General features: G+C 34.9%; 1 long non-coding RNA gene across 1 annotated transcript; it reads left to right on the forward strand.

Annotated features, from left to right (window-relative positions):
• The first annotated feature begins 16,763 nt into the window (after positions 1 to 16,763).
• LOC115630002 lies at positions 16,764 to 17,150 on the forward strand. Its single transcript, XR_003995971.1, has 3 exons — positions 16,764 to 16,897; positions 16,980 to 17,033; positions 17,112 to 17,150. It is a non-coding gene; the product is annotated as an uncharacterized LOC115630002 (long non-coding RNA).
• Positions 17,151 to 24,180: the final 7,030 nt, after the last annotated feature.

Here is a 24,180-nt window from a genome sequence, read left to right on the forward strand (position 1 = left end):
ATAATCTGGGTACTGTAATAAATTTGGTTGAACCAGTTGATTTTTTAGGTACAGGAATGCCTTTTCGCACTCTGTTGTCCATTCAAATGGGACATTCTTTTACATAATAAAAACGTCACCTCGTGCATGAAAAATGAACACTTTTCTGGATGTAATTTCAGATTGTGTTTTCTACAAAGTTTGAAAACATCTGTTAATTTTTTAATCATATGTTGTTTAGAACAACCAATAACGATCAAATCATCCATGTGAAGGAAAGCCTGTGAAGGCTCTAGGCCTGAGAATGCTATTGTCATCATTCTCTGAAATGAATTAGGCGCTATTCTTAAACCAAATGGTAATCGCGCAAAGCGATAAGAGCCATTGCTCGTAGAAAAGGACGTTATATTTCTTGAGCTTTCCTCAAGCTCAATTTGGTGAAAACCTGACATTAAGTCAAGACATGAAAAATATTTAGCTCTACCCAATTGATCAAGAATATCGTCAATTCTGGGGAGTGGAAATTTATCCGACAGCAATTTTTTATTTATTTGGCGATAGTCAATTACTAATCGCCATTTTTTCTCCTCAGAACCCGGAAGAGGTTTCTTTGGGACTAATAAGAGTGGGCTATTATAAGGCGAAACAGACGGTTCCACAATACCTTGTTCAATCAACCTTCCAACTTGATGCTGGATTTCTTCTATTTGGCTATGCGGACATCGATAATTTTTAACATACACTGGTTCATCATCCTTAAGTCTCAGTTTTTGCTTATAGAAGTTGTTTGTTGTGATTGGTTCGGTTTCAAGTCCGAACACATCCTATACTCGGTGCATATTTCTTCAAGTTGTTTTTTAAACAAAATTGGAAAATTTTTCTTTAATTTATTAATTACAGACTGTTTTCTATCGTCCTTCAGATTTTGAACTACATCGTAGTCCGAAAGTGATTCATATTTTATGTTATTAATACCTACTATTTGGCATTTATCTGTGGTATTTAAAAATCGGACAAAAGTATTTTGGGCTGTAGCAATAGTGTTTGCAACATAAACACCCGGTTTAACTTCCTGATTTGGAATCAAAACGTTTTCCTCTGCTGAAGACAACTCTATTTTGCGTATCACTTGTGATCTTGCTGGTAGAAGTGTGGAATTGGTACCAGAACTAAATGTTATTGGAACATAGATAGGATACGTTAGGTTTTGTGGTCTAATTATAAACCAATCCTCTGAACTATTGTAATCTAATTGGCAATTAAATGTTTTTATGAAATCTAATCCTATTATTCCATCGCAAGGGATTGCGAAATTTGAATGAAGTAGATGAAATTTATGTGGAATAATGTATTTGTCTGTCTGCAGTTCGATTGAGACTACTCCTTTGGAGTTTATTACTCCTTCTCCTATGCCTCGAATGTCTATAATTTTATTGATTTGGATGTCATGAAAGACATCAGAATTTTCTTTCATAATTGAAATATCTGCACCTGTATCAATCAAAAATGTTATCTTTTTATCTGTTGCAACACTCTTGAACGACACGAAATTGTTGAGACCTAAGTTAACAGTGTATATCTTACTACCTAACCATGAGCATCTGGAGGTGTCTGCGAGTTTCCCGAAGTATCTTGGGCAACTCGGACATTATAGTTATTGTTATAGTGATTTCTATTTTGGTTGTTGCCTCGGTAGGAATAATTATTCTCACCTCGGTTAAAACCTCGTCCACCTCTATTGTTGTTTCTGTTATTATTATTATTGTAACTGCGGCTACCGCGGCCATTGCCTCTACCTCTTTGAGGATAGTAACTACCTCCTCTATTATTGCGGCCTCGCTGAAATAACACTGTACTTGCACTGCCAGTCACTACCGTGCTGCAATGGATATATTTACCCATTACATCATCGAAAGTAACGAAGTTATCAGCTTCCAGTATTACTTTCATGCTCACAATTTTTAATCATTGCAGAAATAGACTCGTTTGTTGAGAATTTCTCTGCATTGTTGGGGTCTAGTCCGTCATCGATAAAGGCTGCCTCCAATTGCTTTCCATTTCGGTTACATACTGGGAAGCGGTTTTGCTTTTTTGTTTTAAATTCAGTAATTTTGCCTTTAATACGTCGGGAGATTCACCTTTTACGTTATCTTTAAGTTTATTTATTATTCCGGATATAGTAGATTCATTTTGTACTTTGTACAAAATTGTGCCGGTTATTTTTGATTTAATAACCTCAACTGCTATATCCTCCTGGTTGCCTTTAGTTCTCTCCACAATGCGTAAAGCAGTTAAGAATCTGTTTAATGATAGCTTTTTACCATCAAATTCAGGGACTGAAGAGGAAACCTGCTTCACGTATTCCCTGTCTAAGGCTACCTGGTTAGTCATTGTTTCTGTATTTTCTTGAAGCGTTTCAATGTCACTATCAATATCAATATCAAAATCTGAACTGATTATTGGTTTAGACTCATCCAAATCCTCTAACTGGTTCTCGTTGAATTCAGCCAGCAGACCTGGATCTTCTGGGATTGTTATTACAATACTCCGTCTAGTACCAACATTATACAATCCGGTTTTTAAACTTCTTACAATTTTCTGACATATATATTTATGCCCTGGGTTAATTTATCATCAACTTTGTTTATTGTAGCTACTATGTTATTATATTGAGCTGTTAATATTTGCGCGTGATGTACCTATGTATCTGACTTTATTGTTTTATCAGAATTGATACATTTGTATGATTTTTCGAACTTGTCTTTATAATCATTTATTTTCTTCGCCAATGCATTCCACTCCATTGTTTAATAGAAAATGGAGTTTTTAGCGGTGTATGCGCAGCATCAATATGGTTTCTGCAACTAGCTTTGCATGCATTTCGCTGATAGTTTTTAAAATTACTTCATTTATTGTAAAATTTGTTCTTTATTATAGATTTCGTTTATTATACTATCATATTATATCATTTCTAAATTGCCTGCTCTACTTGCATATCTTTTCTTTATGCATTTATTGTGCAACTTATACTATATAATTTAGTTAGCACATTTGCTAATAAAAGAACAACAATTATTACGAGCATAACCGTTATTACTTTTAAATCTAATGAGACAGTTTCGACATTATTAATTACATTCGCGGTTGAATCCGCTACTTTTGATTCGTGGTCTAACATGTTTTCTACTTCTAATATATTATCGTCTTTTGAGATTGTATTCGAAAGCATTAAATTTGCATTTCGGATTAATTGATTTTTTTTCTCTCTTTTTTTTAAAGAATATATATATATTGTGATTGATTTATTTTTATTCGATCAACGCAGTGATCTCCTGCCTAATGTTTCGTATGGCTTCACAGGCCATACTCTATTACGAGCAACGCAATTATCGCTCAGTATTACAAACATTTCTTTACATTTCATTTGTTTTTACATTAAAATTAAAACTATTATACATTATTATACTTTTTTTTTTTGACTAAAAAGTATATATTTTTATACCCTGTACCCAAAGGGTACAAGGGTATATTAGTTTTGTGCGAGTGCACATGGAACACACAGAAGGAGGCTTGGTAGACCCCACAAAGTATATATATTCTTGATCAGCAAGACAAGCCGAGTCGATATAGCCATGTCCGTCTGTCTGTCCGTCTGTCTGCCTGTCCGTCTGTCTGTCTGTCTGTATGAACGCAAGGATCTCCGAAAGTATAAGAGCTAGAATAACCAAACTTGGTATACAGATTCTCCTGAGCCCGAGAAAGGACGAGTTTGTTCATTTTTCTGATCCACCCCCCCACTCCCCCCCTATTACCGATTTTCTATAACTCCCGTAATTCTTGGAATTGTGAACTAAAATTTGGTAGTCACATTAGGTTAGTAATTATATATCCGTATACCAAGTTTCGTTATGATAGAATGATCGGAAAGAAAGTTATAGCCATATAACCAGGCCCAATGCACACATACATTCATATGTACAAGTACACAAACACGCATAAGGCACGATTCTGATGTAAATGTATGTATGCATGCATGGAATATTTTATATTTAATTAGTTAATATTTAGTTAATTAATTTAATTAATTTAGTTAATTAATTTAATTTAATTAATTAATTAATTTAAATACTTTTTGTGGGGTGGTACAGGGTATTTAAGAGTTGAGCCTGCTCGACTTTAGCATTCCTTTCTTGTTTTAAATTAATCTGTAGCGCTGCCGGTCCCCGAAGATGACTTAGCTTGAAACGCTAAATGGTGCCGGTGCTGGTCCTCGCACAGGCTGTTGGGGCGCCGGTGCTGGTCTTCTTGAAGCATGTGTAGCTGCAGTGCGGCGACTCTAATGGTCCAGGGCAGTCCGTTGGGCATTGTTTCTCCGGCTTAGTGTTTATTTGTTTTTTCTGTGACACTGGTTGGAATACTTTAGAGTTTATTAATTTTATATTTTGAGGAGTGCTTTCATTCGTAGAGGTTGAGCTTTTGTATTTTTGCTGAATCGACTCGATATTGTCGATTTCAGCCTGTATTTTATTTCCCGCTTCCCAACTAATTGTTGTGTTGGGGGCAAATAACAGTTTTAGGAGTTTGGCTTTTCTTCCCTTAAGCCTTTTTTGTACTCCATTGCGCCTATTTTTTGGCATTGCTCATCACCTCTACTTACTCAGTATTTCCAGCCACTTTTATCGATGAAAACATCATTTCCGTAGTTTGACCGTAGAAGAGTAGACTGCCGATAGCAGGTTCACGTTGATCTTATACTGGAGTTTTCTCTCCCCATCTTTTGTTTTCACTCGTTTCGCTTTTGTTCACTTCACTACTTTAGTATTTATATTTTATATTTTATATTTTTATACCCTGTACCCGTAGGGTAAAAAGGGTATATTAGGTTTGTGCAAAGTATGTAACATACAGAAGGAAGCATCTCCGACCCCATAAAGTCTATATATTCTTGATCAGCATGACGAGAGAAATCGATCTAGACATGTCCGTCCGTCTGTCCGTCCGTCTGGATGAACGCGAGGATCTCAGAAACTATAAAAGCTAGAATAACCAAAGTTGGCATCCAGATTCTCCTAGATCCGAGTAAGGACGAGTTTATGTTTTTTTTTTAATTCCCCCCCCCCCCCCTTTCCCCGCTACAGAATTTCGTCAATAGCGTCCACATTTTAAATGCTACCTAAACCAAACTTTGCACACATAATTAATATATAATTATCTACTGTTGTTCAAAATTTATTCAATTCGGTCAATTCTAAGAAAAGTTATTAGGAAAACAAATCCTCGCCAGTACAACCCCCCCAACCTGCAGCAACAAGTTCGCTCTTCTTCTTCCTCTTTTTGCTGCTGCTATGGGCGCATATAACTCAGTGACGGAAGTTTACCTGGGTACAGGGTATTACACTGTCGGGCTTGTTCGACTGTAGGGTTCTCTCTTGTTATATTTTTAAACATGTTCATGACACTTGTCACGGTCGCCATGTTAAATTAAATAGACGTCTTGCATGTTTTAGGTTTCGATCGAGAGTGTTCTCTCGGTTTTATTCAATTTTATGTTTGGCTTATTTCATACAATATTCTAAGTGAGCTCTGCCGCTAAAAGCGTCGGCAGAGAGAGAGAGAGAGTTGCAGTATGTATGTGCCTGTAGTTATGTACAGATAGTACACACTCAAGAAGTGCTTACGCCAGCGATCTCACGCTGCGGCCAGTCCGCATAAGTGACGGATCCTATTACTGCACTTATGTATGTGTATTTATGATTGTATAAGCATAGCAACAAAGTGTCACTATGGTATGAGTTGTTACTCTTACTTTAAGTTGGGCACATGACCACTTGTTATATTGTATACTCTACAATACTGTGGGCATATGCTCATTTGGCACACAACATACTACAGTGTAGATATCCATTTAGGCTTCTTGGAGCATTTCCCTGAATGTTCTGCTACTGTGGCAGCCTGCTCTAATTGTAACAGCCCTTCGTATATCCTTTATAACAGCCCCAACGCAGACTGTCTTGGATGTTTCCCGAACGTTTACTGGTCCCGACACAATCCATCCGAGTACAGTACTTTGTAATATGGGTTGGCCAATTCCTAGTGGTATCTGATGAGGCTGCATCAGACGGTGGTAAAATTCGGCTCCAATCAACAAGTCAACTTCGGTTGACCGGTAGAACTCAGGATCAGCTAACTCTATTCCCATCGGAATCTGTACTTCATCTCTGGTGATCGTCGTTGAGGGTTGGTCGGGCACAATTGTGTTCAGAACCAGAGCTTTTACTTGCATGACATGCTTGCAGTTTACATATGACACCTGCAGACTTACTTGTTTTGAAGCTGGTAGATTGCTGTATCCAATGCCCTGCAATGTAGTCTATATTCGCTGTGGCCTGATCTACAAGTGTGTAAATAAGCGACTGGATACAAAGTTGGCTTGGGATCCAGAATCCAGTAATGCTCTCACGATTTTATGCTGACCATTGTGGGCTACTACTTTCACCTGTGCCGTTGTCAATAACACATATTGGTTCTTAGTTCTGGAAATTACTGGTTGGCTGAAGGCTGCTGCCGCCGTTAGTCCGCTGTCCTTGTGTAGCAATGTATGATGCGGCTGTTGGCATCGGGAACATGGTCTGCTTGAACACTCCCGAGAGCTGTGGGTGGCGATGATCCATTTTGGGCATCGGTTAGTTTCTCGAATCCAGGCCCATCGTCGGTCCACGTGCTTTGCCTTGAACGTCACCCATTTGTATACTGTGTGCGCAGTCAGCATGCAGTAGCAGCAGACTCTTTTACACCTTAGCTCTCTGGTCAATGCCGCTACGGTGGTGGCTTTGGCTGGTCGGTTGCTGGTCCATGTTACATCCAGCGCTCGGAAGCGACGGTTAAGAAAGTCCAGGAATGAGCTAACAGATTGCAATTCAAGAGCATGCTGTCCCATATATACATATATACATATACATATACAACATATATATATATGTATGCACGGGGTATGTTTTCGGGACACTTTTATAATAAAACACGAATTTTGGAGACAAATTTAAATATCAGCATACAGATCGAAAATAGAAGATAACGAATGTAACAGCTCCATAATGGATATCATCCATATACATATGCCACCAAGAAGGTCACTATATATACGCTCTAAATAACGTTTTTATGCATGTTAAAATTTCATTTTTTATATGTAGGATATATTTTGGGGGCATATACATTGACTCCATTTTATACCTGAAAAGTTATAGTATCTTTCTTCTTTTTTGGCCAGTTTTAATGGAATGAATTGTATGTTGTATATTGGCTACAAATTAATGCGGTTTAGTTGCAATAAATGAATTTTTTTAATGGTCAAAGTTATCATATTTGTATAAGGTGACTACCCTGAACGGGGGAACATAGGAATGGAACATATATATAGAGCTATTATTTCAGGGCTTCGGGACACATTTTTACCAGGGATGTGAAACACTATAATGAACAGCATAATATATATAAAAACTTGCTAGTATTATTTATACCTGCCAACAAGTTATGTTGTATTACTTGTTGTATTACTTTTGCTGTATATAATTTTATTAATTGACTTATGGCCCACTATATTTCTATTGGTGATATTTTACGTCGTCAGCACAAATTACAAATTTGTTTTAAATATCCAATTTAATGTGGAGGAACCAATGTAATTATTCGAAATTATGAACTTGTGCATGTATGTTTATGAATCAATTCAATATATTAGTATATTAGGATTTAGGGAGGTGAGAAATATAACATACAGAAGAAGGCGTGACAGACTCCAAAAAGTATATATATTCTTGATCAGGATGAGAAGACGAGTCTGTTGTTGGTTGTTCTAGCTCTTATACTTTTTGAGATCTTTGCGTTCATACAGAAGCACGGACAGACGGACGGACATGGCTATATCGACCCGGCTTATCATTCTGTCATCCATCTTTGTCCAAAATTTGGTGTCTCTAGCTCTTATAGTCTCTGAGATCCTGATGTTCATACGGAGGGACAGAGGGACAGACACACAGATATAGATCGACTCGTCTTGTCATGCTGATCAAGAATATATATGCTTTGTGGTGTGTGCCACGCCTCCTTTTGCCTCTTACATTTTTCAGCTCCCGCAAACCTATAAAAACAAAAAATACTCTATATTTTTATGTCATAACTTATATCTTCAAAGGCAAGAATATGTACTGCATACAATAAGCTGTGACCCACTGTATGTGTATTGTGGACAATCGAACACTGTTGTGTAATTTGTAATAGTGCGCTATGGTTTTAAATGATAAATCAAATTTTAAAAACAACTGCAAGTCATTGGATCGGTCTTATTGTTCTTCTTTCATTCACTTTATTTCATCATTTACGTCTTTTTATACCCTGTACCCGTAGGGTAAAAAGGGTATATTAGGTTTGTGCAAAGTATGTAACATACAGAAGGAAGCATCTCCGACCCCATAAAGTATATATATTCTTGATCAGCATGACGAGAGAAATCGATCTAGACATGTCCGTCCGTCTGTCCGTCTGTCCGTCCGTCTGTCCGTCCGTCTGGATGAACGCGAGGATCTCAGAAACTATAAAAGCTAGAATAACCAAAGTTGGCATCCAGATTCTCCTAGGTCCGAGTAAGGACGAGTTTATGTTTTTTTTTTTAATTTTCCCCCCCTTCCCCCGCTACAGAATTTCGTCAATAGCGTCCACATTTCAAATGCTACCTAAACCAAATTTTGCACACATAATTAATATATAATTGTCTACTGTTGTATGAAATTTTATTCAATTCGGTCAATTCTAAGAAAAGTTATTAGCAAAACAAATTCTCGCCAGTACAACCCCCCCAAACTGCAGCAACAAGTTCGCTCTTCTTCTTCCTCTTTTTGCTGCTGCTATGGGCGCATATAACTCAGTGACGGAAGTTTACCTGGGTACAGGGTATTACACTGTCGGGCTTGCTCGACTGTAGCGTTCTCTCTTGTTATACCCTGTACCCGTAGGGTAAAAATGGTATATTAAGTTTGTGCAAAGTATGTCCGTCCGTCCGTTTGTCCGTCCGTCTGGATGAACGCAAGGATCTCAGAAAGCTGGAACAACCAAAGTTGGTATGTAGGAGAATCTCCTAGGTCCGAGAAAGTACAAATTTTTTTATTTTTAATTTTCCATCCCTTTCTACGCTACAGAATTTCGTCAATAGCGTCCACATTTCAAATGCTACCTAAGCCAAACTTTGCACACATAATTTATATATAATTATCTACTGTTGTTCAAAATTTTATTCAATTTGGTCAGTAAACACCCACCCCGCATATAACTCAGTGACGGAAGTTTACCTGGGTACAGGGTATTACACTGCGGGCTTGGTGGAATGCAGCGTTTTCTCTTGTTATTGCTAGACAAAATGCCAAAAATTTACAGTTACCGTCGCTAGGCAACGACTCGGTAAGCGACAGTAAAGCAGAAACTGAAAACGGACTACGCATATTTTGCTTCGCATTCCGGCAGATGTATGCACATTGCACATAAATTCGAAACGTGAAGTTAGAAATGAAATTTAGTACTTGTACTTGTAATGACATGCATAAGAACTGTGCTAAATTTTGGACCGATCCGACCACGCCCACTTCTATACCCAATGAACAGAGAGAGAGAGACGCTACAGCCGAACCAGCCCGACAATAAAAAATACCCTGTACTCCAGCAAAAAAGAAAAAAATATTTTAAAATATCTTCTAAACATAATTTATAAATAAATGTATCTAATTAATAAAAAAAAAATATATATATATTTAATCCTTGGGACTGTGTGCTTGTGAGTCTGTTTACGTGATGTCCCCAACTATTTAATATTTGTTTTATTTGCTTTATATGCGAGTTGAAAGCCTTATTTCTGTATTTTGAAATCGTTGAATACCAAGTAGTATATCTAGCAATTTTGAATTTGTAGCCCAAAATTTGAAATCGATCGGACAAAATTTATAACACAAACTTTTTATTTGAAAACAAGAAAGGAATGCTAAAATCGAGCAGGCTCAACTCTTAATTACCCTGTACCACCCCACAAAAAAGAAATTAAATTAATTAATTAATTTAATTAAATTAATTAACTAAATTAAATATAAAATATTCTATACATACATTTACATCATGAATCGTGTGTATGCGTGTTTGTGTACTTGTGTGTATGTGTGCATTGGGCCTGGTTATATGGCTATAACTTTTTTTCTGATCAACCTATCATAATGAAAGTTGGTATAATGTGACCAAATTTTAGTTCAAAATTCCAAGAATTACGGGAGTTATAGAAAATCGTGAATAAGGTGGGTGTGGGGGGGTGGGGGGATCAGAAAAAATGAATAAACTCGTCCTTTCTCGGGCTCAGGAGAATCTAGATACCAAGTTTGGTTTTTCTAGCTCTTATAATTTCTGAGATCCTTGCGTTTATACAGACAGACAGACGGACATGGCTATATCGACTCGCCTTATCATCCTGATCAATTCATTTGAATTTGAATTGATAGATTTGGTAGTCACATCCAATTAGTGATTATATGTATATCTGTATATCAAGTTTCATTACAATAGGTTGATTACACAGAAAGTTATAGCCATATAACCAAGCCTAAGCTCTGTCCGCAGCTGTATTTGTTGCTGATTTGACATAATTATTTAATGCACACATATGATGTAATGTAAATGCAAATTTATGTATGGAATATTTTATATTTAATTTAATTAATTAATTTAATTAATTAATTTTTTTTTAATAAATTTTTTGTGGGGTGGTACAGGGTATTTAAGTGTTGAGCCTGCTCGACTTTAGCATTCCTTTCTTGTTTTTTTTTTTAAATTTCTATAAATATTCTACACACATGTACAGAGTATTTTAATGTAGTATTTTATTCCACTTGTTTTATTTCTTCCGCCAAATAAAAAATGCCAAGGCCACGCTAAATCAGTGCTAGAAGCCTAACGTTAGAGAAAGAACGTTAAAAGTAGAGCTGAAATATATGAATACCCAACTGCGCGCGACACATGCTTTGGTTGCCTTCTCTTTCTTTGGCGACACAGTGGATATTTCTCAGAGGATATTTATTAAAAAGTAAACAAATTTTTAAGTGTTTTGAAGAATTTTCGATAACAATATATTGTCGGAAAAAAACTCAAACTCGTACTTTCTCTTCGGTTATTCTAAGACTTATACTTTCTGAGATCTTTGAGTTCATACATATGCAGCAACAAGTTCGCTCTTCTTCTTCCTCTTTTTGCTGCTGCTATGGGCGCATATAACTCAGTGACGGAAGTTTACCTGGGTACAGGGTATTACACTGTCGGGCTTGCTCGACTGTAGCGTTCTCTCTTGTTATACCCTGTACCCGTAGGGTAAAAATGGTATATTAAGTTTGTGCAAAGTATGTCCGTCCGTCCGTTTGTCCGTCCGTCTGGATGAACGCAAGGATCTCAGAAAGCTGGAACAACCAAAGTTGGTATGTAGGAGAATCTCCTAGGTCCGAGAAAGGACAAATTTTTTTATTTTTAATTTTCCATCCCTTTCTACGCTACAGAATTTCGTCAATAGCGTCCACATTTCAAATGCTACCTAAGCCAAACTTTGCACACATAATTTATATATAATTATCTACTGTTGTTCAAAATTTTATTCAATTTGGTCAGTAAACACCCACCCCGCATATAACTCAGTGACGGAAGTTTACCTGGGTACAGGGTATTACACTGCGGGCTTGGTGGAATGCAGCGTTTTCTCTTGTTATTGCTAGACAAAATGCCAAAAATTTACAGTTACCGTCGCTAGGCAACGACTCGGTAAGCGACAGTAAAGCAGAAACTGAAAACGGACTACGCATATTTTGCTTCGCATTCCGGCAGATGTATGCACATTGCACATAAATTCGAAACGTGAAGTTAGAAATGAAATTTAGTACTTGTACTTGTAATGACATGCATAAGAACTGTGCTAAATTTTGGACCGATCCGACCACGCCCACTTCTATACCCAATGAACAGAGAGAGAGAGACGCTACAGCCGAACCAGCCCGACAATAAAAAATACCCTGTACTCCAGCAAAAAAGAAAAAAATATTTTAAAATATCTTCTAAACATAATTTATAAATAAATGTATCTAATTAATAAAAAAAAAATATATATATATTTAATCCTTGCTTGTGAGTCTGTTTACGTGATGTCCCCAAATATTTAATATTTGTTTTATTTGCTTTATATGCGAGTTGAAAGCCTTATTTCTGTATTTTGAAATCGTTGAATACCAAGTAGTATATCTAGCAATTTTGAATTTGTAGCCCAAAATTTGAAATCGATCGGACAAAATTTATAACACAAACTTTTTATTTGAAAACAAGAAAGGAATGCTAAAATCGAGCAGGCTCAACTCTTAATTACCCTGTACCACCCCACAAAAAAGAAATTAAATTAATTAATTAATTTAATTAAATTAATTAACTAAATTAAATATAAAATATTCTATACATACATTTACATCATGAATCGTGTGTATGCGTGTTTGTGTACTTGTGTGTATGTGTGCATTGGGCCTGGTTATATGGCTATAACTTTTTTTCTGATCAACCTATCATAATGAAAGTTGGTATACGGATATATATATCGCAAACTTAATGTGACCAAATTTTAGTTCAAAATTCCAAGAATTACGGGAGTTATAGAAAATCGTGAATAAGGTGGGTGTGGGGGGGGGGGGGGATCAGAAAAAATGAATAAACTCGTCCTTTCTCGGGCTCAGGAGAATCTAGATACCAAGTTCGGTTTTTCTAGCTCTTATAATTTCTGAGATCCTTGCGTTTATACAGACAGACAGACGGACATGGCTATATCGACTCGCCTTATCATCCTGATCAATTCATTTGAATTTGAATTGATAGATTTGGTAGTCACATCCAATTAGTGATTATATGTATATCTGTATATCAAGTTTCATTACAATAGGTTGATTACACAGAAAGTTATAGCAATATAACCAAGCCTAAGCTCTGTCCGCAGCTGTATTTGTTGCTGATTTGACATAATTATTTAATGCACACATATGATGTAATGTAAATGCAAATTTATGTATGGAATATTTTATATTTAATTTAATTAATTAATTTAATTAATTAATTTTTTTTTAATAAATTTTTTGTGGGGTGGTACAGGGTATTTAAGTGTTGAGCCTGCTCGACTTTAGCATTCCTTTCTTGTTTTTTTTTTTTAAATTTCTATAAATATTCTACACACATGTACAGAGTATTTTAATGTAGTATTTTATTCCACTTGTTTTATTTCTTCCGCCAAATAAAAAATGCCAAGGCCACGCTAAATCAGTGCTAGAAGCCTAACGTTAGAGAAAGAACGTTAAAAGTAGAGCTGAAATATATGAATACCCAACTGCGCGCGACACATGCTTTGGTTGCCTTCTCTTTCTTTGGCGACACAGTGGATATTTCTCAGAGGATATTTATTAAAAAGTAAACAAATTTTTAAGTGTTTTGAAGAATTTTCGATAACAATATATTGTCGGAAAAAAAACTCAAACTCGTACTTTCTCTTCGGTTATTCTAAGACTTATACTTTCTGAGATCTTTGAGTTCATACATATGCAGCAACAAGTTCGCTCTTCTTCTTCCTCTTTTTGCTGCTGCTATGGGCGCATATAACTCAGTGACGGAAGTTTACCTGGGTACAGGGTATTACACTGTCGGGCTTGCTCGACTGTAGCGTTCTCTCTTGTTATACCCTGTACCCGTAGGGTAAAAATGGTATATTAAGTTTGTGCAAAGTATGTCCGTCCGTCCGTTTGTCCGTCCGTCTGGATGAACGCAAGGATCTCAGAAAGCTGGAACAACCAAAGTTGGTATGTAGGAGAATCTCCTAGGTCCGAGAAAGGACAAATTTTTTTATTTTTAATTTTCCATCCCTTTCTACGCTACAGAATTTCGTCAATAGCGTCCACATTTCAAATGCTACCTAAGCCAAACTTTGCACACATAATTTATATATAATTATCTACTGTTGTTCAAAATTTTATTCAATTTGGTCAGTAAACACCCACCCCGCATATAACTCAGTGACGGAAGTTTACCTGGGTACAGGGTATTACACTGCGGGCTTGGTGGAATGCAGCGTTTTCTCTTGTTATTGCTAGACAAAATGCCAAAAATTTACAGTTACCGTCGCTAGGCAACGACTCGGTAAGCGACAGTAAAGCAGAAACTGAAAACGGACTACGCATATTTTGCTTCGCATTCCGGCAGATGTATGCACATTGCACATAAATTCGAAACGTGAAGTTAGAAATGAAATTTAGTACTTGTACTTGTAATGACATGCATAAGAACTGTGCTAAATTTTGGACCGATCCGACCACGCCCACTTCTATACCCAATGAACAGAGAGAGAGAGACGCTACAAGCCGAACCAGCCCGACAATAAAAAATACCCTGTACTCCAGCAAAAAAGAAAAAAATATTTTAAAATATCTTCTAAACATAATTTATAAATAAATGTATCTAATTAATAAAAAAAAAATATATATATATTTAATCCTTGGGACTGTGTGTTTGTGAGTCTGTTTACGTGATGTCCCCAACTATTTAATATTTGTTTTATTTGCTTTATATGCGAGTTGAAAGCCTTATTTCTGTATTTTGAAATCGTTGAATACCAAGTAGTATATCTAGCAATTTTGAATTTGTAGCCCAAAATTTGAAATCGATCGGACAAAATTTATAACACAAACTTTTTATTTGAAAACAAGAAAGGAATGCTAAAATCGAGCAGGCTCAACTCTTAATTACCCTGTACCACCCCACAAAAAAGAAATTAAATTAATTAATTAATTTAATTAAATTAATTAACTAAATTAAATATAAAATATTCTATACATACATTTACATCATGAATCGTGTGTATGCGTGTTTGTGTACTTGTGTGTATGTGTGCATTGGGCCTGGTTATATGGCTATAACTTTTTTTCTGATCAACCTATCATAATGAAAGTTGGTATACGGATATATATATCGCAAACTTAATGTGACCAAATTTTAGTTCAAAATTCCAAGAATTACGGGAGTTATAGAAAATCGTGAATAAGGTGGGTGTGGAGGGGGGGGGGGGGGATCAGAAAAAATGAATAAACTCGTCCTTTCTCGGGCTCAGGAGAATCTAGATACCAAGTTTGGTTTTTCTAGCTCTTATAATTTCTGAGATCCTTGCGTTTATACAGACAGACAGACGGACATGGCTATATCGACTCGCCTTATCATCCTGATCAATTCATTTGAATTTGAATTGATAGATTTGGTAGTCACATCCAATTAGTGATTATATGTATATCTGTATATCAAGTTTCATTACAATAGGTTGATTACACAGAAAGTTATAGCCATATAACCAAGCCTAAGCTCTGTCCGCAGCTGTATTTGTTGCTGATTTGACATAATTATTTAATGCACACATATGATGTAATGTAAATGCAAATTTATGTATGGAATATTTTATATTTAATTTAATTAATTAATTTAATTAATTAATTTTTTTTTAATAAATTTTTTGTGGGGTGGTACAGGGTATTTAAGTGTTGAGCCTGCTCGACTTTAGCATTCCTTTCTTGTTTTTTTTTTTAAATTTCTATAAATATTCTACACACATGTACAGAGTATTTTAATGTAGTATTTTATTCCACTTGTTTTATTTCTTCCGCCAAATAAAAAATGCCAAGGCCACGCTAAATCAGTGCTAGAAGCCTAACGTTAGAGAAAGAACGTTAAAAGTAGAGCTGAAATATATGAATACCCAACTGCGCGCGACACATGCTTTGGTTGCCTTCTCTTTCTTTGGCGACACAGTGGATATTTCTCAGAGGATATTTATTAAAAAGTAAACAAATTTTTAAGTGTTTTGAAGAATTTTCGATAACAATATATTGTCGGAAAAAAACTCAAACTCGTACTTTCTCTTCGGTTATTCTAAGACTTATACTTTCTGAGATCTTTGAGTTCATACAGACATATGTACATATGTATTTTATAATTTTTTTGATGCTGACACATATGTACATACATACACGCATAGAATCACAAAAACACAATTCTTATGTAAATGTTCAGTTATAATCCATCAAAATTTTTCTTTTATAATATTACAATTTCATTAAAATTCTATAATTATTATACGAAAGAAAAGTTGTTAGAGAAATAAATTCACTACAGTACTTCGCCCACATCCGGACACATACATACATGTGTATGTATAACTTGGTGCCGGAACTTAGTCTGGGAACAGGGTATTTTACTGTCGGCCTTGCTCGACTGTAGCGTTCTTCCTTGTTTTAATATTAATATGCGTATAAATTACTCGTGAATAAACTTTTACAATTATAATTATTCGTGCAAATGATTATTCTTATCATTGATGACAATAATTGTTGCCAAAAATGCTAATGGCATTGAACAAATAAGTAAGTTTTTTATTTGAATCAATCTTAAATTATATTATCTTAAAATGTAATTAGCAAATTAAAAAAGATGCAAGTCTCCTTTATATTATACAATATATCTATTGCAAACAATTTGTTGACATACTGTACATTCGTACCAGTGTGCACTGCACTGGAATGGCCTTGAATGAATAGTAAAGAATAAAAGAACCGTTAGAATTGTCAGCTCTGCCTTCTCTGCATTGTTTGATGATCACTCAGCAAGTGAACGTCATAAAAATCGGTTGTGTTACCTTCTTCGGAACTAAAAATGTTTTACTTAATAAAGTGCGGAAAGTTGTACGTTTTTGAGAAAAAGAAATGTAAAATAATATCAAAAAACATTTGTTTAACAAAAATAAATGGAGCTACTTTTGAAGCAGAAATTATTAATTCCAGTGGTAAGTTGCATCGTAAATTTGGTCATACTAACATGCACACATACTTATATACATTCGTATGTACATATTTACGTTTATGTAGAATCAAAAGAACTTCTCGAAGGCCTATGCAAAAAGATGAATGAGGCGTTATACAGTAAGTATAAAATTTTTTTCACCGATATAAAAGAGTGGCAAACAAAAACTAATTTTTAATTAAATTTTTCCATTTTAGAGGCCAAGAGCAAAACCTCTGATGGTGGCGTTAACAAAGGAAACATTCAAAAAGATTCTGGTAAGGTATCTTGATTATTATAAATAAAGTTAGATGTAATACTAATATTTTAATTTATATATACCCTATTTTAGTTAAACAAAAATTGTCTTACGGCAGTGAAGTAAATAATAATGAAGTGGAACTTTATAAAGAATTAGGTAAGTAAATTACTTGAGTAATATTGCTGTAAGCAAATATTTCAAGAAAATTGACAGTACTAAAGGGAATTTAAATTTCAGAGGGCCAAACCTCTGATGGTGGCGTTAATAAAGAAAACATTCAAAAAGATTCTGGTAAGGTATCTTGATTATTATAAATAAAGTTAGATGTAATACTAATATTTTAATTTATATATCTCCTATTTTAGTTAAACAAAAATTGTCTTACAGCAGTGAAGTAAATAATAATGAAGTGGAACTTTATAAAGAACTAGCAGGTTATGCCCGTCTTAACCCGGCTCAATATAATGTTTCCAATTGTATTTATTTTGTGTGTGCATAACCTACTCATATGTTTTCACCTTATAAGTTACCAGTAGGAAGGCATTTAAGGTATTTAAATGAACATTTTCTGTTCTTGACAAACAATTGTTCAGTAGTCCGTTACATTTTTGTTCTTGCCAAACTATTTCGTTAAACGAACATAACCACTATAACTAATATTTTTTAAAGCTCGGTTTCCCCCCTTTGGAGCTAGAATTTTCCAAAAGCCTTTCTTAGGCTATGAAAGGATACTTGAGTCCAAATTTCATCTTTTACCGTTTGGGCTGTGCGTTGATCACCAATTAGTCAGGACAAACTGTTTTATATATAGAGATAACGCAACGTTTTAAGATAGACTATGTGCAAAAAAGGGGAATAATTATAAGGGTATATCCTAATTTTAAATTCACATTTGAGTCAATACGGTCACGCACAAACTCGGAATATGAAACACGGCACTCGTGTCAATGCCGTGCAGCGATGAGCCACGATCAAAAAGCACTGACAATTCTCATCTCAATTTGCTAGAGTAAAACTTTCGATAGTTGAAGCCACCGATACCATCAAAATATCGAAGTTTGAATGCAATAAGCAGAATATTTAAATAATAAAATCTAATTATTTATTGAGATCGATAAGAACAAATCATATACATACATACATCTGCCCGCAATGCGAAGCAGAATATACGTAGCTCCGTTATTCGGTTTCTGCTTTACTATCGCATACGCAGTCGTTGCTTAGTGTCGGTAACTGTAAACTTTTGGCGTTTTGCCTTTGCAATTAACATTAAATGGTCAAAACGAAAGAAGATGAGCGAGCCAACAACTTGAAGTTGTTGTTGTTGTTTTGTATTTACATGCTTCATACATATACAGGCATAGATACATATGCTTGTACTTATGTATGTATGCATGGGCACACATAGACACGAACTGTTCCCAACTATTTGATATTTGATATATGGCAAGTAAAAAACATATTGCTATATTTTAATCGTTGAATGCCAATTTGTTGATACATTACCCAAATTGTTCTTGCCAAACTATTTCGTTAAACGAACATAACCACTATAACTAATATTTTTTAAAGCTCGGTTTCCCCCCTTTGGAGCTAGAATTTTCCAAAAGCCTTTCTTAGGCTATGAAAGGATACTTGAGTCCAAATTTCATCTTTTACCGTTTGGGCTGTGCGTTGATCACCAATTAGTCAGGACAAACTGTTTTATATATAGAGATAACGCAACGTTTTAAGATAGACTATGTGCAAAAAAGGGGAATAATTATAAGGGTATATCCTAATTTTAAATTCACATTTGAGTCAATACGGTCACGCACAAACTCGGAATATGAAACACGGCACTCGTGTCAATGCCGTGCAGCGATGAGCCACGATCAAAAAGCACTGACAATTCTCATCTCAATTTGCTAGAGTAAAACTTTCGATAGTTGAAGCCACCGATACCATCAAAATATCGAAGTTTGAATGCAATAAGCAGAATATTTAAATAATAAAATCTAATTATTTATTGAGATCGATAAGAACAAATCATATACATACATACATCTGCCCGCAATGCGAAGCAGAATATACGTAGCTCCGTTATTCGGTTTCTGCTTTACTATCGCATACGCAGTCGTTGCTTAGCGTCGGTAACTGTAAACTTTTGGCGTTTTGCCTTTGCAATTAACATTAAATGGTCAAAACGAAAGAAGATGAGCGAGCCAACAACTTGAAGTTGTTGTTGTTGTTTTGTATTTACATGCTTCATACATATACAGGCATAGATACATATGCTTGTACTTATGTATGTATGCATGGGCACACATAGACACGAACTGTTCCCAACTATTTGATATTTGATATATGGCAAGTAAAAAACATATTGCTATATTTTAATCGTTGAATGCCAATTTGTTGATATAGTTATGTTGATTACATTACCCAAATTTGAAATCGATCGGACAAAATTTATAACACAAACTATTCATTTGAAAAAGTGAATAAATATTAAACCCCCAATAATAAAATTAAATGCGATATATCGAAAATATCGATACTTGTGTTGATATATCGTAATACATGTCGAATACAAATACATCGAAAAACATCGTTTGAGCGTTATTGATTATAATACTGTATTCGATTGTACACTGTACACATACATACATACAAATTTATTTGTATGTGTACTGTAACTGTAAACTTTTGGCATTTTGCGTATGTAATGAACAGGCGTAAATGATCAAAACGAAAGAAGATTTGCGAGCCAATAACTTGAAGTTGTTGTTGTTGTTTTAAAAATTTTGATTTGAAACCATAGAAAACTATTTTTTACAATTAAACAGCTATCGAACCACTGCATACTTGTACATACAAACCTATATATGTATATAGGAATGTATGAACGTACATACATACTTATTGATGTACATACATACATATGTACATGCTATACATACAGACGTATGTACGTATGTAATACATATGGTGCTGGCGTAATTCATAATGCGAAATTCTTTCTAAGGGGAGAAATGTCCCCCCTGCCCAACCTGCGTACGCCCTTGTAGTCCGTTGTCCTAAAAACCCCTTATGCCAAATGTACTAAACAAAGAAAAAATAGCATAAAAATGTTTATGTTATAATGTTAATAATTTTTAATTAATTAACATTTCTTGCCCTGTCAGTGCAAGACGAATGTACTTTTGTACATACATATGTATGTATGTATGTACATACATGTGAACAAATGAACATTCACACATTAGTGTCTCACATTTTGCTTTGGCTACTTCAACCGTTTGCACGCAACTACACGAACAGCTGCTTGTATATATGTATGTGTGTGTGTATGTATACTTAGTTGTCCCCAACTGTTTGATATTTTGTATTGTTTCTTCTGCCTGCATTTGTAAAATGCATATTTTAAAAATCGTTAAATGCAAAGTTGTAATTTTAGTTACGTAGATTATATTACCCAAATTTGAAATCGATCGGACAAAATTTATAACACAAACTTTTCATTTGAAAAAATGAATAAATATTAAAACCCCAATAATTCAAGCTCCAACACAAATTTCGAAAAACCGAGTATGCAGTTTTGTTTGTATTCTATTATATATATAGATTATAAAAACCAAATTTAAAGTTGATCGATTCAGAAATGCAGAATTTTCAAACAAACTTTGGAGCTACTTTCCCCCCCTTTGGAGCTCGAATTTTCCAAAATCCCTTCTTAGTGCGCATCTACACCATGATAGGATACTTGAGCCCAGTTTTCAGTTTCCTAGCTTTTACCGTTTGGGCTGTGGGGTGTTGATTGTGTTTCAATTTTTCCACGGAAACCCCCCCTTTTTCATGCCCCAGGAAAAATGGTGAAAAACCAAGTATACAGTTTTTCTTGTATTCTTTTGAGAGTATACAAACTAAGTTTGAAGTTAATTGGATGAAAATTGTAGATTTTTCATACAAACGTTGGAGCCCGTTTTCCCCCCTTTGGCGTTCGAATTTTCCAAAACCGCTTCTTAGTGCTCACCTACACCACTGAAGACAACATGTGTCCAATTTTCAGCCTCCTAGCTCTAACCGTTTGGGCTGTGCGTTGATTGCACATAGCTTTTCGTTTACCGAATTTTCCACCGGAAAATCATTATTATTCAGGCCGCAGGAAAAATATTGAAAATCCAAGTATACAGTTTTTTTTTGTATTCTTTTTGAGAATATACAAACTAAGTTTGAAGTTAATCGGATAAAAATTGTAGATTTTTCATACAAACGTTGGAGCTCGTTTTCCCCCCTTTGGAGCTCGAATTTTCCGAAACCCCTTCTTAGTGCTCACTTTCACTATAAGAGGGATCTTGTGTCCAAATTTCAGCTTCCTAGCTCTTACCGTTTGGGCTGTGCGTTGATTGCCAATCAGTCAGGACAAACTGTTTTATATATATAGAGAAGTTAGATGTAATACTAATATTTTAATTTATATATCTCCTATTTTAGTTAAACAAAAATTGTCTTACAGCAGTGAAGTAAATAATAATGAAGTGGAACTTTATAAAGAATTAGGTAAGTAAATTACTTGAGTAATATTGCTGTAAGCAAATATTTCAAGAAAATTGGCAGTACTAAAGGGAATTTAAATTTCAGAGGGCCAAACCTCTGATGGTGGTGTTAACAAAGAAAACATTCAAAAAGATTTTGGTAAGATATTTCGATTATTATAAAGTCGACTGTGTTACTAATTTTTACTTAAATTTTTCCACTTTTAGAGGCGATTGGAGCAGATGGCTTCGACCCCATTCTGAGTAAGTTAATAGATAAATCATAAATATAAGTTACAAATAGTTAAAACTGTTAAAAATTGCAAGAACATCTGTGAAAAACTAAATATAATAAGTGAAAAAGTTAAAGTTGAGTTTACCGCCTTTAATTATTAAAGGAGGAGGTGATGAAAAAATAAAACAAAGTCGTACTGCTTATATACATAGGGCAAATTTTCTCTAACTCTTAATATCTTTGAGATCCAGTTGTTCATTTGGACGGGCAGACATGACTCAATGGACTAATATCGTCACGCTGATCATCAATAATATATATTTGTAGGGTCTGTCATCTTCTGCATGTTACATTTTCACTTTGCACAAACCTAATAAGTATTCGCTTTTTTCATTTTATGTATAGAGTATAAAAATGTCACTAATCCATAAAATACCCCGTGCGTCTACGAAATATTTCTTTCGTAATAAGTGAACAGAGTGTTTATAGCCTGTTTTTTTATAGTTTTATAAGATACGTTAATTTTAAAATGTTAATTTAGAAAGCTTAATAATCATTTTTAATAGATTCTACAGAACATTCAGAAATTAGTTCAAAAGCAGTTAGTGGCTATACCGACACTTTGGAATCACTTGGATCTAATTGGCCAGAATCTGCAACATACGATGGCATCAACTCATCATTAACAATAAACGAGTCATTTTCATATGAAGCTCAAGTACCTCTTTTTGATCTTAGAGATGTTGAAATACCTACAGCAAAAACACAAACAAAGAGCAAAACACACTTTTGTATGTTCTGCAAAAAATTGCAAACAAAATTTGCTCGACACTTACAAAACGTTCATATGAATGAACCAGATGTTAAGAAATTTATGGTTCTTTCAGCTAACGATCCCAATCGAAAAATTCTAATTGATTCTATTCGGAAAAAGGGAGATTTTATCCACAACACAGATCAAATCTATAATGAAGGTATTATAATAGCACCCCGCCAAAACCGAATTAATTCTCGTAATGGTCCACATGATTTAATAAGTTGTAAAGGTTGTCTTGGCTTCTTTCGGAAATCGACAATTCGTTGCCATATTCGCAACTGCCGTGTTTTTCATCCTAATGGTTCGAAAAACATGTTAAGGGATGGACGCAGCAAAACTGGCTATATGCATAAAGCTGCAAATGACATATTGCGTCGAAAAGTTGTTCCAGTTTTAAATGACGATGATATAACGAGAAATTTATTATATGACCATTTGATCGTATTATTGGGAAATGCAGAATGCATGAAGTATAATGCATTACAACATGATATGATTCGGTCTCATTTAAGAGTATTAAGTAGATTGGTAATAGAATTAAAACAACAGTCGCAAGGCCAAATAAAGGAGTTAAAGGATGCCATTCATCCCAAACATCATGAACTTATGATGTCTAGCATTCGAACTGTTTCCCAGTGGGATAACGAACTTTTGCTTTTTAAAACCCCATCGGTTGCTACAAGTCTAAGCTCATTAATAAAAAAATGTGCAAAAATATTATTGACACAATGTATAATAAATCGAGATGAGATAAATAAAAAATTAGTAAATGATTTTATTGTCTTATGGGAAACCGAAATACCTGTAAACATAAACAAAAAAGCAATCGAGGACCAAGCCAAAAAACGTCGAGCTGTAAAAACAATTTTACCTTTGAAAGAGGATATTAAAAAACTCTTTGATTTTGTTAACAAAAAATCCGCCGATGCGCTGAATGTTTTGAATAAGAAATTCGATTTTGAAGCGTGGAATAGTTTGATACGAAGCACATTAATAAGTCTCCAAATACTTAACCGTCGTCGGTCTGGAGAAATAGAACGATTGAGCATTGAAAATTATAACACCGCTCATGCAATGGAAGAAAATATAGACAAAGATGTTCTAAATAAACTGACAGCTAAAACGAAACAAATTGCAATGCAATACAAAAGGTTGACTCTTCGAGGAAAATTAAATAGAACAGTGTCAGTACTTCTTACTCCCTTTGATTGTTTTTGTATTGATATGATCCTCAAACACCGCAGCGAAGCTGGTGTCGATGAAAAAAATTGTTACATATTCAGCGTTGCAAGCCCGAAATCACTTGGGAAAGAGTACATTCGTGCTTGCCCAATTTTAAAACAATTTGCTTATGAATGTGGTGCCAGCTGCCCAGAAGCCTTGAGGGGCACAATGCTTCGCAAACATTTAGCAACATACACTTCTATGCTAAATGTTGAAGATATTTAGATAGACC

Source organism: Scaptodrosophila lebanonensis, unplaced genomic scaffold (assembly GCF_003285725.1).
Source record: "Scaptodrosophila lebanonensis strain 11010-0011.00,11010-0021.00 unplaced genomic scaffold, SlebRS2 tig00000202-arrow-arrow-pilon, whole genome shotgun sequence".
NCBI classification, from domain to species: domain Eukaryota; kingdom Metazoa; phylum Arthropoda; class Insecta; order Diptera; family Drosophilidae; genus Scaptodrosophila; species Scaptodrosophila lebanonensis.